This window comes from Eumetopias jubatus, unplaced genomic scaffold, assembly GCF_037043125.1.
Source record: "Eumetopias jubatus isolate StellerSeaLion01/CBP00866 unplaced genomic scaffold, mEumJub1_p1.0 scaffold_15, whole genome shotgun sequence".
NCBI classification, from domain to species: Eukaryota; Metazoa; Chordata; class Mammalia; order Carnivora; family Otariidae; genus Eumetopias; species Eumetopias jubatus.
Window position 1 is genome coordinate 33,517,697 of NW_028274821.1, and position 15,568 is coordinate 33,533,264.

Sequence of the window (15,568 nt, forward strand, 5' to 3'; positions counted from 1 at the left end):
TTCAGAGGTAGAGTTCAGTGATTCATCAGTCTTATATAATACCCAGTGCTCATTACATCACATGCCCTCCTTAATGCCCATCACCCAGTTACCCCTGACCCACCCCCCTCCAGCAACCCTCAGTTCTTTTCCTATGATTAAGAGTCTCTTATGGCTTGTCTCCCTCTCTGATTCATCTTTTATTTTCCCCTCCCTTCCCTTATGCTCCTCTGTTTTGTTTCTTAATATGATAATTGTCTTTCTCTGATTGCCTTATTTTGCTTAGCATAATCCCCTCTAGTTCCATCCACATCCCGTTGCACATGGCAAGATTTCATTTTTTGATGGCTGTGTAATATTCCATTGTATATATATATATATATATATATACCACATCTTTATCCATTCATCTGCCGATGGACATATGGGCTCTTTCAATAGTACTGCTACTGTGGACACTGCTGCTATAAATATTGGGGTGCAGGTGCCCCTTTGGATCACTACATTTGTATCTTTGGGTTAAATACTTAGTAGTCAGCAGTCATTTTAGATGCCCTTCTCAGACTTTTTCCCTTATCTCACTTTAAGAGATGCAAATACTGGCTTTTCAGATGACTAGTCTCTTTCAAAACCAGCATTGACCTGTGCAGGTCTGCTGGTCTTCCTGTCTATAACTCTTGCCTAGATCATTCAGTAGCCTTGTCCATTCTGACATTATGATACTTCCCTCCTCCTCTCCCCATTTTAAAAAGTGGAGTTCTATGTTTTAGATACTATTTTACTACCAGAAATTTAATATTTATTTTTAACTGTGCTATTTTATTGCAATTGTTTTCATTAATATTGTAGTTGCATATGCTTTCTACTAGATGGAGCTTCTAGGAAAGCCATTGTTTTTCTGATGTAAAGGCACAGATTCAGTAGGCAAAACTTCTTCCTGTTTGGAACACAGATACCTGTAGGTGGTGGTCACTATTTTGTAACTGTGAGGATGAAAGCCATATGCTAAGGATAGTAGAAGAAGATGCTAGAAAGAGCCAGTGTCCTTCTGAATTTCTTTAGCAATGGAACAAGCCTTAAGTTAAATGGACTTGCTAAATGAAAAAAAAATTTTTTTTATCTGGCTTAAGCCTTGTTGGTTGAGTTTCTTTTATATTCAACTGAATATAATCCTGATACAAGCAATATATTCTAAACATGATTAGGCATTAATGAATAATAATAATTTGCATTTTGATAGAGCTCAAGGACTTTCACATCCCCCTTTAAACTTGATATTCACCAGAACTCTGAGGTGAGTGCAATTGTTTGTACTTTCCTCATTTTTTAAAAAATATTTTATTTATTTGAGAGAGAGAGAGGGCAAGAGAGAAAAAGCATGAGTGGGGTGGAGGGGCAGAGAGAGAGGGAGAAGCAGGCTCGCCGGTGAGCAGGGAGCCAGGGGCTGGATCCCAGAACCCTGGGATCATGACCTGAGCCCAAGGCAAACACCTAACTGACTGAGCCACCTAGGTGTCTCTTATTCTCATTTTCTGAATGATATCATTTAAATTTTGAGAGATGAGTGATTTTTTTCAGGGTCACTTAGCCAGTCTTTGGCAAAGTGACACACGAACCCACATGTCCAAGTTTCTAGTACAGTGCATTTCCACAACACCAACTGATAAGGTGGTATGCACATTTGCAGTTAGGCAGTGGTTTACCCACATGCTCTCACCAACTCTGAGTTCAAACCCACAGAAAGTATAAGGCTCATATGACTGTTGAATTTGACTTTTCACAGCTAAATATAAATAGCCACCCAGAATAATAGGTTTCATTTTGGTCTCCCATTACCAGCAGGATTTGCCTCTGCTTGCGTGAGCTGATTCTTAGCTACAGCCTTAAGGTGGTACATGCACCAAGTGTGTGAGCTGTGTTGGGGTTTGTTTCTTCTCTCCTCCCCTCCTTATAGATCATGGTCTCTATTCAGGTGAGATGATTCTGCTTAACAGAATATTCTTGGTGTGGTTTTCAAATGAATCAATACTTCCCATGTAAGAAGAAAAAGAAATCACAAGGAGGAGTTTTTTGTGGGGAAAGTTGTTTGCAAATGTAAAATGTGTCATTGAGATTTTAAAATCAAACATTCAAAGCTCTTTTCAGAGTTAGAAAGTTTTCTTTAAAATAGAAACACACAGGGGTGCCTGGGTGGCTCAGTCCTTAAAAGTCTGCCTTTGGCTCGGGTCATGATCCCAGGGTTGTGGGATCGAGCCCGGCATTGGGCTCCCTGCTCTGCGGAGAGTCTACCTCTCCTTCTCCTCCCTGCTTGTGCTCTCTCTGGCTAACTCTCTCCCTCTCTCATTCTCAAATAAATAAATTAATAAATAAAATTTTAAAAAAAGAGAGAGAGAAACACACAGTTTAGGTCAGTACTTTTTTCTTTTTTTAAAGATTTTATTTATTTATTTGACAGAGAGAGACACAGCGAGAGAGGGAACACAAGCAGGGGGAGTAGGAGAGGGAGAAGCAGGCTTCAATCCCAGGACCCTGAGATCATGACCTGAGCTGAAGGCAGACGCTTAATGACTGAGCCACCCAGGTGCCCCTAGGTCAGTACTTTTCAACATTCAGCATACAACAGATTCATCTGGAGGACTTAAGACAAATGTTGGGTCTTACCCCCAGATTTCCTGATGCTGTGGGCCTGTGGTGGGTCCAAATATTTGCATTTCTAACAAGTTCTTTGATGATGCTGTTGCTGCTGGTCCAGGCAGAACTGAATTAGACCAACCAAAGTCCATGCATGTTGGAGTTGGAGGAAGAATGAAGTTGTTTCCAGCTCCCCTCTTAGTTGGATATGTCAGATGTTTTGCCCAAGGTTACATGCCAAGTTAATGGCAGACTCTATCTTAAACTCTAAATTTTGTAATGCCCACTTAGAGCCGGACCTTTCTACATTCATTGCTCTGCTGTTCAGCAAATTTATGGATTTGCTTTACTCTCTTCTAGAATATAACAACAATTATGGTAATATATAATATATATTATATATAAACATATGTAATAATGTTTCTATACATACATAATGTATATATATGTTTGTGACTTTCTAACAAGATTTATGATTTGAATTCAATTTGAGCATATTATGTTAATAAGGCAAACAAATAATTCAGTGGCTCAGATGAGTTTCAAATTCTTTTGTGCTTTGAAACAACCTAGTAAGAATAATAGTTTCCCCCTTTTTTTTATTTCCATCATTATACATCTGAACAATGCTCACCTCTGCTTAGTGTTGCTCTCTTGCAATCCGTGCTGCTAAAAGATGAAGAGTAGGAGTATCTTAGATGAACTGATGTTTTTACTAAAGACACTTGAGTAATCTGACCACTTCTTACTAACCTGAACATTGCTGTACTTCTCAGCAGGCAGCAAGTGATTGCCTAAACCAGCGGTCAGCAAACTTTTTTCTGTAGAGAGCCAGATGGTAAATATTTTAGGCTTTTTGGACCATACTGTCTCTGCCACAGCTACTCAACTCTGCTGTTGCAGTGTGAAAAGTGTAATAGACAATACATAAATAATGAGCATGGATGTGTTCCAATAAAACTTTATTTGTGGAGACTGAAATTTGAATTTCATATTTTCACATTTCACAAAACATTCATTTTTTGGTGTTTTTTCAAGCATTTAAAAATGTAAAAGACATCCTTAGCTTGTGGGCCATACAATGGGCAGCAGGTTGATTTTGGCTCTCAGGCTATAGTTTGCTGACCACTAAATCCAAGCTCTTCCTTCCTCCCTCCCTCTCTCACAACCTTTTCCTTCCCCTAGGGGGCTTAAGGGCCACAGTACATTTCTTTTCTGCCATTAAAATTCCATTCCTAGTAGTTAACATGTAAAAGAAGATTCAACTTGACACAAACTAAAACCACAAGGAGATGTCACACTAATTTGGCAAAGATAAGGTATAGGAGAGGTTATAATCAATGCTAAATCAGGGACCCTTAAAAAGAGCTTTCTCATATTGGTGAAAATTGGTACATTTCCAGAAAGCATTTCATTTATCTGTATGCCTCAAAGATTTTAAGAAGTCCATACTCTTTTACCCAGATTATTTCAGAAAAGAATTCATCCTAAAGAAATAACCAGGAATAGGAACAAAGGATAGTTGTTTCCTAATGAACAAAGATAGGGGTAAATATGTTTATGAAAGTGTTATTTATAATAATAAAAAATTTTAGTTTAATGTCCAACCGTAGGTGAGACACAGCAGGGGTTGGACTAGGGTTCCCTCAACCCTGACGAAAAAGTCCAGTGTTCCTTGAATGTCTCCATAAGAAAAAAAAAAAAAGCAAAAACTACACCTCTTGAGTAGCCTATCTTACAGGAATGGAGAGGGAGGATGCTTACGGAAAGGAGGATGCTTACTACAAAGACTCGCAAAGACCAGACCAAAGCAGTCTGTGCCAAGATGGACCCCAGCACTGACCTTTCAAGGACTTTTCCCCCTTATTATAATACTAAAAATTACACCCAGCGGTGGAGATTTAACATGTTAATTAGACATGAGACACAGGAAGAAGCATGACATTTAAATGCACAGGTGCTAATAAATCCTGCCTCTATAGGCTTAGGCATCATCCTTTTCCCACCTAAGTTTCTTTAAAAAACTCTCCCTGACCTCTCCTCAGAAAGCCAGGCTGAGAACAATTTCCTTTGTGAATTGTGAATGCCTCCCTTGTGCTGGAACATAATCCCTGATAAAGCCTTGCCTGGAACACTGTTTGGCCTCTAGTCAATTTCTATTGGTTAGAGAGCTCAGAACCCGGTACAGTATCATAGAGAACTGGCTAATAGATTTTAGTTTATCCATGCAATATTAAGGGTGACAATCTCTTTGTATAATATTAAGGATAACTTTTTTTCTTGTTTACACTTTCCTGTTTTCTTCAGGTTTCTCACAATGAGTACACATGACTTTTAAAATCAAGCAAGATTATAATTAGTTAACAAATGACAAATAACAAAAAATTCCATATAATAATCAGAGCTAATATTTCTGTGCCTTCAGCTTTTTTGTTTGTGTTCATGATGGCTAGTGTGGATCTGAAGTCTTCCAAAGTTCTGAATGGGCCTTATCCTATTGACATATATGTGAACCTTCCAAAGCATTACACTTGTTTTTCCACCTTGATGTCCCTTCTCCCATCTTCACAGTTCTGCTCTAGCAATTCCTATGGTTTTTTCCAGGAAGCATCCTTTTTTCCCACGAGGGGTACAATTCTTCTGGGAATAAGGTGCTTTTCCATTCTCAGTTCTTAAAATGCTCCTGGTGTTTGCAACTCTTTTAATTTGAACTGGTTCTTTCATTTCCTATAGCCCTTGTTTTTTGAGGAAATCCAGTTCCCTGGGGCTTGGGCCAAAGGAAAATATAAACATCCACATAGTTCTGTATCCAAATGATCTCTCCCCTTTGCATAGAACATTCATTCTCTACCAAACGTGGCCTCCTCAATTTACTTGTTCTATAAAGGGGCAGGATGCCCGCCCAACTTGGAACCTTCCTGAGAATTAAGTGGGAGCCTTTGCATCTCCTCTTTATTTCCCCTAATATTTTATTGTGTAAATTCTGTTTCCTACAAGAGATCTTGTTAGGTTTCCATGAAAATGAGTCCCTCAAGGGAATAATGGAATAACAGAGTTGAAAGAGACTTTAAACCAGTGTTTTCTAACATTTTTTTCACATCATGGCAAACATATAAAATGAAGATAATTTTACAACACACTGGAATAAATGGAAAAGCATGGTTGAGGTTAGAAATGCCTGGCCTAGAAGCTCTTGCTGTCCAAGACCATGCCCAGTCATCGTGAGGGTTGGTGAAAGTCTTGGCACACTTGTGACCTATTTGAGACACACCAAAGTGCCATAGTATAGCAGCTGGGATGCTCTGCCTTAAAGATCAGCTAGTCCCTTAACTCTCACTCCCTCTGCTTTATAGATTAAGAAAATGAGACTCATTTTAAGACCTCAATGGCCCCATGAGATTTTGAGCCAGTGATCTGGGGAAATGGAAGAGCTGGGAGGGACTGGGAGGCACTCTATCTCTCCACCTTCACTCATTCATTTAACCTCCTATATTTTCTAATTTTTTGTTTCCCCTAACAAATACTTGTCTCATTATAAGGACAGACTCCAAGCTGCTTTCAGAAGGAAATAGGGGAAAAGTGGATCTAACTGTTAAATCCTATAATGTTCCTCCTGCTGGCAAGGTAGGGTAAAGCTGTTGTGCTTTTCTCTTACAGATTTAGTAGCAGAAACTAAAGATTTGTCTCAGTTGTAGATCTTGGGTACTTATACAAAGTGTACAGTTCATATAAAATATGAACTTCCTGTGAAAAGAAAATACACTAAGGATCACCCACTTAGGATTACCAGGCTCAGAGGGTTAGTTAAAAAGACCATGTGCCCTCTGCCCCTGACCAAAGTGCCTGCTTTCAGGAACCTGAAGGAAGGCACTGAAAGTAGCTGAGAAAAACCCCAATGGCAGTTCTCAAATGGCTATTAATGCATTTTCCTGCATGCTTTGGAAGACACAGAAAGCAAAGCTAAAGCCCCAACTCTCCTCTCTGGAGATCCAGTCATTGAACCAGAGACTTTGGCTTTTGCAAGCATCACCTGAGGTTTTTGAAGTACATTTCAGATTCTTTGCCTTTAAAAATAGACAGATGATAGGCAGAGGGGCAGTGGAGGAGGTGTGAGTCTCAGGCTGCAAGTGAATGAGATCATTCTGCAGCCTTCCCATTTCCCAGACTGCAGATGTCACAAGGTGAGAATGAATCCTCAACTTGTTCTGGTTTCCAAGTTACAATCCCTATGCTTTTTCCCTACTCCCCTTAGGGAATCTGTGCAGTCTGCAAAACCACTTGACAGACAATCATTCTTAAAAGCAGCAGACACACACACATTACCCCACTGAAACTCTCTTACCCAAGAGTTGAAAGCTCTTATGCATAACAGGTTTAAGTATAAACATATGTTTTTGCCATTCATCACTCCCCCCCCACCCCTTTAAAGAAGCCATATGTGATCATGTTCTGGGAGGCAACACAATCTACAGCAGGTGGGCTCTTTAATTGGCTTGCTAGGGGAGTAGCTGAAGTTGGGTTCAAAAGGTATTGACCTTCTGGGTTTGGTTAGCAGGCGTTTGTGAATGGGGTTATAAAATCTAAACAGAGAGCTGGCCTGCCTCTCAGACCCATAGGGGAACAGTGGAAGTCAATGTGAATATTTCAGGGGAAATGATAGAATGTGAAGAGGCTGTGATACTGAAGGCCAACAATATTTAGCTATAAAAATATTCTTATTTATCCCCACAACAGTCCTATGTATGGCCCTGTGGATTCACTCTGGACCTTTATATTCATTCATTCATCTGCCTTCTAGGAACCCACTAGGGCAGGGCTAACAGTGACTAAGCACGTGGAGGCTTGGGGGCTGTTGGCTAAGCCACCAAGGTTAATGGCAGAGCCAGTACATTCTTGCTCTCATATACATTGGTTATTCCTGTTTTGATCAGAAACTAAATCATAAAAAAGATAATATCAGAGCAATGTCTACACAGCAAAGGAAAGTAGTGATAAGGTGATGGCTGATAATTTTTATCAAAAGCAAACCCTGTAATCCAAGGCCAAATTATCCTTTTAGGTAGCCTACACCATTGAAATTAGGTGGATGATGAACAATTTGCTTTGTACTCTTGGAGAATCAGCTTATCTGTTGTGAATGCTTTCAAGATGGGATTCTTAAAACTCATTAATTCAACTAATATGTATTGAGTGCTTGCTCTCTGCAAGGTGCTGGAAACAAAATAGTAAGGCAGATTCAGACCTTGCTTTCAGCAGTTTATGGTCTAGAAAAAGAAACAGATTTGTTAAAAGGTCATCTAGATTCTCTCTGATAGTTGTTATGGGAACACATAGGAAGAATACTCAGACCAATCTTTGTTGTGGTTGTCAGTGTTGGTAGGTGGTAGTTCAGGAAGGTTTTCTGGAGGAATGGCTAAGCTGAAAGATGAAGGATAGATAAGAGTTATGTGGTTGAAGAGAGAGGAGAAAAAAATGCTGTAACATTGGAGTCTGTTCAAATGTTTGGGGGTTGAATCAAGGAGGATGTCTCTTAGGATCTGCTGAGAGTTCACATATGTGAGGCAGAAGCAGGAAGGGAAAAAAATCATAAAGGATCTTTGTGTCCAGTGGTTAGTTCCATTCTACTTAGACTGTAGACTAATCCCTTTTAGCCTAGAAAACTGCATTTAGGGTTTACTACATATTGTTTCTATGCCATGTTCTTAAAGCTCTGTCCATTATCTTAGTGTAAGGAGATATACATTAATGGTCTGGGCAAGGGGACATCAATTAACAACTTTTCCCAAAAAAGAAAATAAGCAACTGATGGAGACACCTGAAACAAAGATAGAAATAAGAGCTTTTGGGTATCCACATTGTACTGAGACAGGTGGAGTTTCTCGGGATGAGAAAGTTTGAAAGTTTCAAATTTTTCATAAGCAATCATCGTCAAGAATTTAGCTCAGCCCCTATTTTATTGTATCACATTTTCAGATTACATTCTGGTATTAATTTCTGGAGGAAAATATTAAGGATAAATGGTAAACTTTCCAGATGGTTATAATGGTAATTGGCATGAGTTTTATGTAAGTGAACCACATTTTTGCAGTTTTCTCCTCCTGCTTTTGTTAGAGCTTTAGGAATAATAATCGTTATCATTGGCAGATTTCCCAGATTCCACCTTAATTTAACAAAAACAACAATAACAACAATAATAATACCTGACATTAGTAGAACACTGTGCAGATTGCAATACAGGTTTATAAGCTAGAATTCTAACCTCTCCCATTTCCATGATGCATGTCACCTACATGTACATGTGATTAAAAGAGAAGTCCTGGATCTAGTTTCTCAGAAAGTATCCAGGCCATAGTAACATATTTAAATGTGCCTTGGATTTGAAAAAAGGTCAGTGATTTTTATTTTCTCACCTAAAAGTTCTGTTTCTCATTAAGGCAAATTGTTGGTTTCCTCTGTTATATCTTTGAGAAGCATTAGTTTCTACTACACTGCCATTGGTTGCAAAGCCTCTGATTTACCCAAAAGGAGTAGAAAGGAAAAGAATGGTTTAAAACTTCTGGGATATAAAGTTATTTTTACCAATATCTTTGAATTTTCTGATTCCTTACTAGGTCTACTTACATGAACCTTGCAACCATCAAAAGAACAGGAAAAAAAAAGGGAATCATGCTTTATTATTACTATATGTGGACCATTTATTGAACTATATGTTAGGCATGTGAGAGAGATTATTTTAATACTTACAATAAGGCTGCAGGTAGTTCTGTATTTCCATTTCTAATGAAACACTTTCAGAGATTAATTGCTGACATCTATACTGCCATCGTAATTGACACATGTAGTTTTCAAGCCTCTTTCCACCATGCCATCCTCAAAGGTTTCTCACTCCAAGGTGACTTGTTTCAAATCATCCAGAGCATTTGATGTGCTAAAACTTATTGGAACCTCTGAACATCAGGTTGAAGGCTGCAGAACTAGAGCAAAGGGAAATGCAAAATCACTCTATTAAAATGAGAAATATTCCAGATGTAGCTAATTAGTATGATAACCTATGCGTAAAAGAGAATTGTAAAATTAGTGAGATCAGCCTTGCAATGCCATTAACCATATTATAACTCTTCACATGATTTTCCCCCCACCATGAAATGGTCTTGCAAATGCCTGATCTCAATTTACTTTATCATATGGTGCAGCTCATCAGTGCCACACACTACTGTGAATACTGTGGTTCTCACAGTGGGATATTTTTTATCTCTGCAAATTGGTAAATTAAAATAATTCCACCTAGGGCGATCCTGCACCAAAAATATGCTGGCGACCTTGACAGCAGCTCTATTTTTTCCCTTTCACTTGCCTTTCCGTAATTTTCTTTTTCATTTCTGCTCTGAATCACCTATTCTAGGATATAAAGACTCAGGCAGATTAAGAGGCCAGTCCTGTTTATCCTGAAAGCTTTCTCTAAGAGGTAGGCTACTGGAAAAGAAGAGAGCTTTATTTGATGGAACGCTGAAGTCGACAGACAGCAGGTTAAAGTTAAGCCATTACACTTCTTCTAAGAAGGAGCACTTGGGGGCCAGCAGGTTTGGAAAAGCTGGGAGAACAGAAGCACAAATTACTTTTACAAATTAGGCTAGAGACAGTCAGTACATTCAGTGGTTGCCATGAAGCTAACATGAAGGAAGAAAGGAGCAAAGTCAGATTCTCTGATTACAGAGAGTGTTTGGGGAAGGTGGCCAGTTTGATTGGGTTGGAGCCAGCAAATGACAGCACAAGTCCTTTGAATTCTGTCTTCTGCTTGCTCTTCATCTCTCATCTGAACAGTTCCTTCCTCCATTTTGTACATTTCTACCTTGCAGCCTTTTATGGCAATTCCGTCTTCTGAAAGGATTTCAAATTTGAGCCAGAAAGCATGTAGTACTGGAGGCAAAAGTTCTAATTAATGAACTTGGGTTTTGTGAAGTGCATGTGGGAAGAAGAATTGATTTATGTAAAATACATTGTTGACCCATGATAGCCTGTGATATTTGCCATCATGTTACACGTTTTCTGATTTTACTTTGAGTTGAATTTGGTTTGTCATAGTTCAAGAAGACAGAATGTGCACAGTGTCTGATACATAAGGAGCTCTCAAATGACAGAAAGATAAATGAATCGATAAACTGATCATGTCTGAATGCAATTAAGATATGCTAAAATAAGTGGAGATCTTGTTTTAATCATAAATTAGGAATAAAATGTAGTTTGCAGGGGAAAGATACATGCATTCATTCATTAACTCACTAACTCGTCAGATCATTCACTCATTCATTTTACACATGGTATTCATTTTACAAAAAACTATTTTGTGCTAAGCACTGTGTTAGATTCTGAATATAGAGTGGAAAGTGGAATAGAGATGGTGCTTGCCCTCTAGAGTTTATATTCTAGTGGGGACAATCAGTATCAATTTATAAATTGATAAAAGTGAAGGTAATTTTCAGGGTTATTAGATGGGTGATATTGAGATAATGCAGTTATTAAGGAAGACCTGTTTGGGGAGACCTGCAGGAAAAGAAGGAGCCATGCCAAGGGCCAGAGGCAGAGAGTTGCACAGAGGTGGATAGCCTGGACAGATACCCTTAAGCGGGTGGTATTCTAAGACTGAAATACTCTTAAGCTTGTGGTGTTCTAGGACTGAAAGAGGAGAGCATGACCAGAGTGGGCTGAGCTAGGGGAAGCTGGGCTGGGAGGGGCTGAACAGGGGAACACACACCAGACTGTGGGCAGGGTTGTTTAGAGAAACCCCACCTAACAGCACATTGTATTGTCAAAACTCATTTGTGAGATCATTGCAGGAAACTTGGAAGACATTTACTCATAGGAAGAACATTATATATGATCAGCTGGACAGCCTGCAAAAATCCACTTAACTTGTCATATCACTATAGCCAAACCACCAAAGATTATGGTTTTAGTAGAGCAGGCATTGTACAATTTGTATAGTGAGGAGACCCCCTGTCTTTGTACTTCCAAAAGCTCCAGCACATAACCCCTCCATAGTGATTCCAAATATGAGCTGACTATTGTTCAGATCAATGTTCATCATGCTTATCATGCTAAAGCCTGCCATTCTTATTCTACCAGTTTTTCTGTTCTTTTTAAAAATTTTGTTCTGTTTTGTTTGTAATCATTAAGAACACATTTAGAGTTTTGCCAAATGTCTTCTTTTTGTAATTATTAAACCATAATGGTGGAGAACTTTTTGTTAAGAAAATGGGGATGGGGTGTTATTTCAATAGCTATTCTCCTAGGTTTCTTATCCCTATGCCCCAACTTTCTTCATAGCTGGGGCCCCTCATCTTCATCTGTGGTTCAGCTCATGTCTGGGTTCAATTAGTAGGGCTGCCAGATGTAGCAAACAAAAATACAAAATGCCCAGTTTAATTTGAATTTCAGATAAAGAAACAATTTTGAAATACATGTCCCATGCAATATTAAAAGTTTACTAATACTAAAAAAAAGTTTATCTAAAATTCACATTTAAATGGGCATTCTGTCTTTTATCTGGCAAGCTCTAGGTAATTATGCTCTCAGGTGGATGTAAGACCTAGGCCAGGAGGTTGGTGGCTTAGCTTTACTCTTGTCCCTCTGTTGGCTTCCCCAGGCTCACTTAGTAACTGGACCATGCCTTGTCCCTTCTTTCTTGAAGGATTCTTGATTCTTTACATAATGTTCTAGTTCTACGAAAAGCTGGGGTTGGCCCTTCCTACTCATGCCTCAGGGACTAGAATGCTGTACCAAATAAAATCCTTTGGGTGAGTCCCTATCATTTGCTTCCAGGCTTCCCTGATGCCTTCATATGCAAGAAACCATAGTGTGAGTTCAATGCAGAGAAAGGAAAGAACAGGATTTGGAGGTAAAGGTAAATTGAACCTCTGCCTCTGTTCACCTGTGAAAACTTGTATTTGATATCTCTGAGCTTCAGTGTTTTTAATCAGTACAATGGAGTAATTGTAATAAGATTATAGGATAGTTATGTGAGTTTTACATTGTTGTTGCTCAATAAATGTGAAAGATTTTCCATTTACCATGATTAGACACTAGTTTACTGCTAGATCACTTTATATTCTTTACCTCTTGAATGTTTTTCTGTTGACAGAAGCTGGGAATTCCCCAGCACCCAATAGATTTAGGGTTCTAGAAGTCCTCTATGGGTCTGATTGTATTCCTCAGTATTGAGAATATTTGTTAAATTAGTGAACAAAATACCTCACCCACTTATCCTATTTGTCTGCCCGATCTCTGGATCCCAGCAATCTAATAATTCCTGTCTCCGGATATGGTCTCACCCCATTATATCTCAGGTTTCTGTGGGGGTCTATAATCCTTCCCTCCTCCATCAGTGCTTAGTGATCAGTGGGCAGTTGGATAGTTGGTCAGGCTGGCCTTCCTGCAACAGGAGGGGCCCTTACTGTCCTACCAAGACTCTCTCCAAAACCAGCACAAGTCTGCCCCATTGCTAGATTTTTGTTTGCCTCTTACCTGTGCACCATTTCAACTTCAAGTCAATTCTACTAATATTTGCTCAGACCTAAGTGTCCATCTGCCATATCTCTGTGGCCCCTGTGACTAGGTCCTGTAATCCCCTCCTCATTCATGTGCCATGCTTGGCTGAGAAGCTCCAGCAGGCAGCAATGTTTTGCTTTTTTGTGTCCATCGTAGATGCTGTAGGTCTTTAGATGCTCCATGTCCAACACTGTCCTAATGTGATTCTGGAATGTGCTTTATGACTAACTATACCTAGCCTATTTGATGTCAGCTCTCTGAGAACAACCATGTGGTAGAAACTAAAGAAGAGAAAGAAAGCACCACATTACAGCACTGGGGATTGGAGTATAGAAAAATAAATCCCACAACTCCATCCCCCAAAACAGGACAATAACTTCAAACTAAACTTCTTGTCCTTTTACTTCCCAGTCAGAAGTAGCTAACTTTCCAATTAATGTTTAAAACAGTTAAAAGTTCCCCTCTAGGCAATTCTACCCAGAGATAGCTTCTAGCTAAGTGAAGCTGCTAATTTGCATATAAAGACTTCTTTTAATTCCTCCCTAAAACCTGCAATTTTTACAAACTCCTCTGACATAAACTGTTACTGTATCCTATTGCAAAAGAATCCTGTGAATCTAAATCTAGGGGCATCAGTGTCCCGATCAGGAATTTTCCATATAAATGTCGACCCCCAATTGCCAAATTCCTTTCTTGCTTTTAAGCTCTTCTGAACTTTTTGGATCATCTTTTCTAGCTCCTAGTAAAGGTCTTTACACCTAGAGCAAAACTCACCAATAGGTTTGCTTGGATTGGATCAAGGCCCTTTTCTTTTTCCCATGTCCAGTATAATAATAGTTGTTCTCTCAAGTTCTCTCCACACTGGCACCAATGACATTTTGGATCAGATAAGTCTTTATTGTGGGTGTTGAGGGGAGGCTGTCCTACACGCTGCAGGGTGGTTAGCAGCATCTCTCATCTCTGTCCGCTAGATATTAGTTTCACCCCTCAGTGGGACAACTAGATATGTCTCCAGGCATTGCCAAATGTCCCCTGGGGAACAAAATCAACTCCTGTTGAGAAATACTGGTCTAGTTGGATCTAGATTAAGTTGAATGGGAAGAATTATAAAGTGGAAAAATGGAGAAAGCCCATCTCTTGATGCATATATTTGCTTTATGTCCTTTGTAGTTTAATTCCTCCTCTCCTCCATCTTTATCTTGAATATCTCTGTTCCTAATATAGCAGAAGTCAGTACCTAGAGATACTAGGACTTTTGTTCTTAAAAGACAAGGAAAATTAAGTCCAAAGGATACCTCAGGATGACAATTATAGAGTCTGGAATAGAAATAGAGGATGAATACATCCTCTCAAATTTTCTGTAACTTACCTACAGCTTTCATTGGAAACCCATGTTTAGGAGAGGTTTACATCCCTATGCAACTAGAGTAGGAATAATGTGTCTTAATTAAATAAGTATGTACTAGATTCTGAATTTCCTTGTCACTTAGGTTTTGTCAGTTAATCTTCTCAGTAGTAAACATTCAGGTGGGTTCAAAGTATGCCCATTTCACAGAAAGATGAGAATGAGGAGACTCAGAAAGATGAACTAACTTGTCCCGGGTCACCCAGATGGTAGGTGGCAGAGATGGGTTTCAAATGAAGATCTGCAGATGACAAAAAAAATTTTTTTTATACTTCAACATGTTCTTTATTGTGCTGATTTTGACATTCTCAAGCCACAGGTAAAGATTTCTGCCATCTTGGGGACTTTGTGTAAGATAGTTTTATAATAGTCAGCTCTCATTTTAATATGCCAGGAGATAATATATGCATATCCCTATGCCAGTTTCCCCCATTTTTGTAAAATAGCTTTTGAATGCTACTGAGCCTTTGTGGCTATCTGGTTAAGGACCATTTTGGTCTACATAATTAAACTGTTTTTCCACAGTCAGTATTGTTCATTATTTTCTGCACTTGTTGGCATTAGAATAAATAACTCCCAATAAAGATAACCCCATAAAAGAACTCCCAATAAAGATAACCCCAAAAAACCAAAGGATATATGTTTGACTGAGAACATATGTTGGATGAGGTGTGCCTGCTTACTATCCAAATGTTTAAGCAATGATAATAAAAGAAGCTGCTGTTATGTTACATTGCTGGAGCTAATATTCATAGTGTTGACTTCCAATGGGGCATAATACAACCTTGGAAATAAGAGAAGACTATTTGCCAGCCTTCTTTTTCTCTGCAGAATTATAATGAAATAATTATATGCCTCTCCTTTCTGGCAGACAATTTTGAATAAAATTATAGAACCAGAGAAGTTCAGAACTGCAAGAGTAATCTGCTTCATGTTTAGGTCAGTCACCTACAGGCTGTGCCACCTCAGAGGAGTCACTTAATTTTTGGACCCTCAATTTTCTCATCT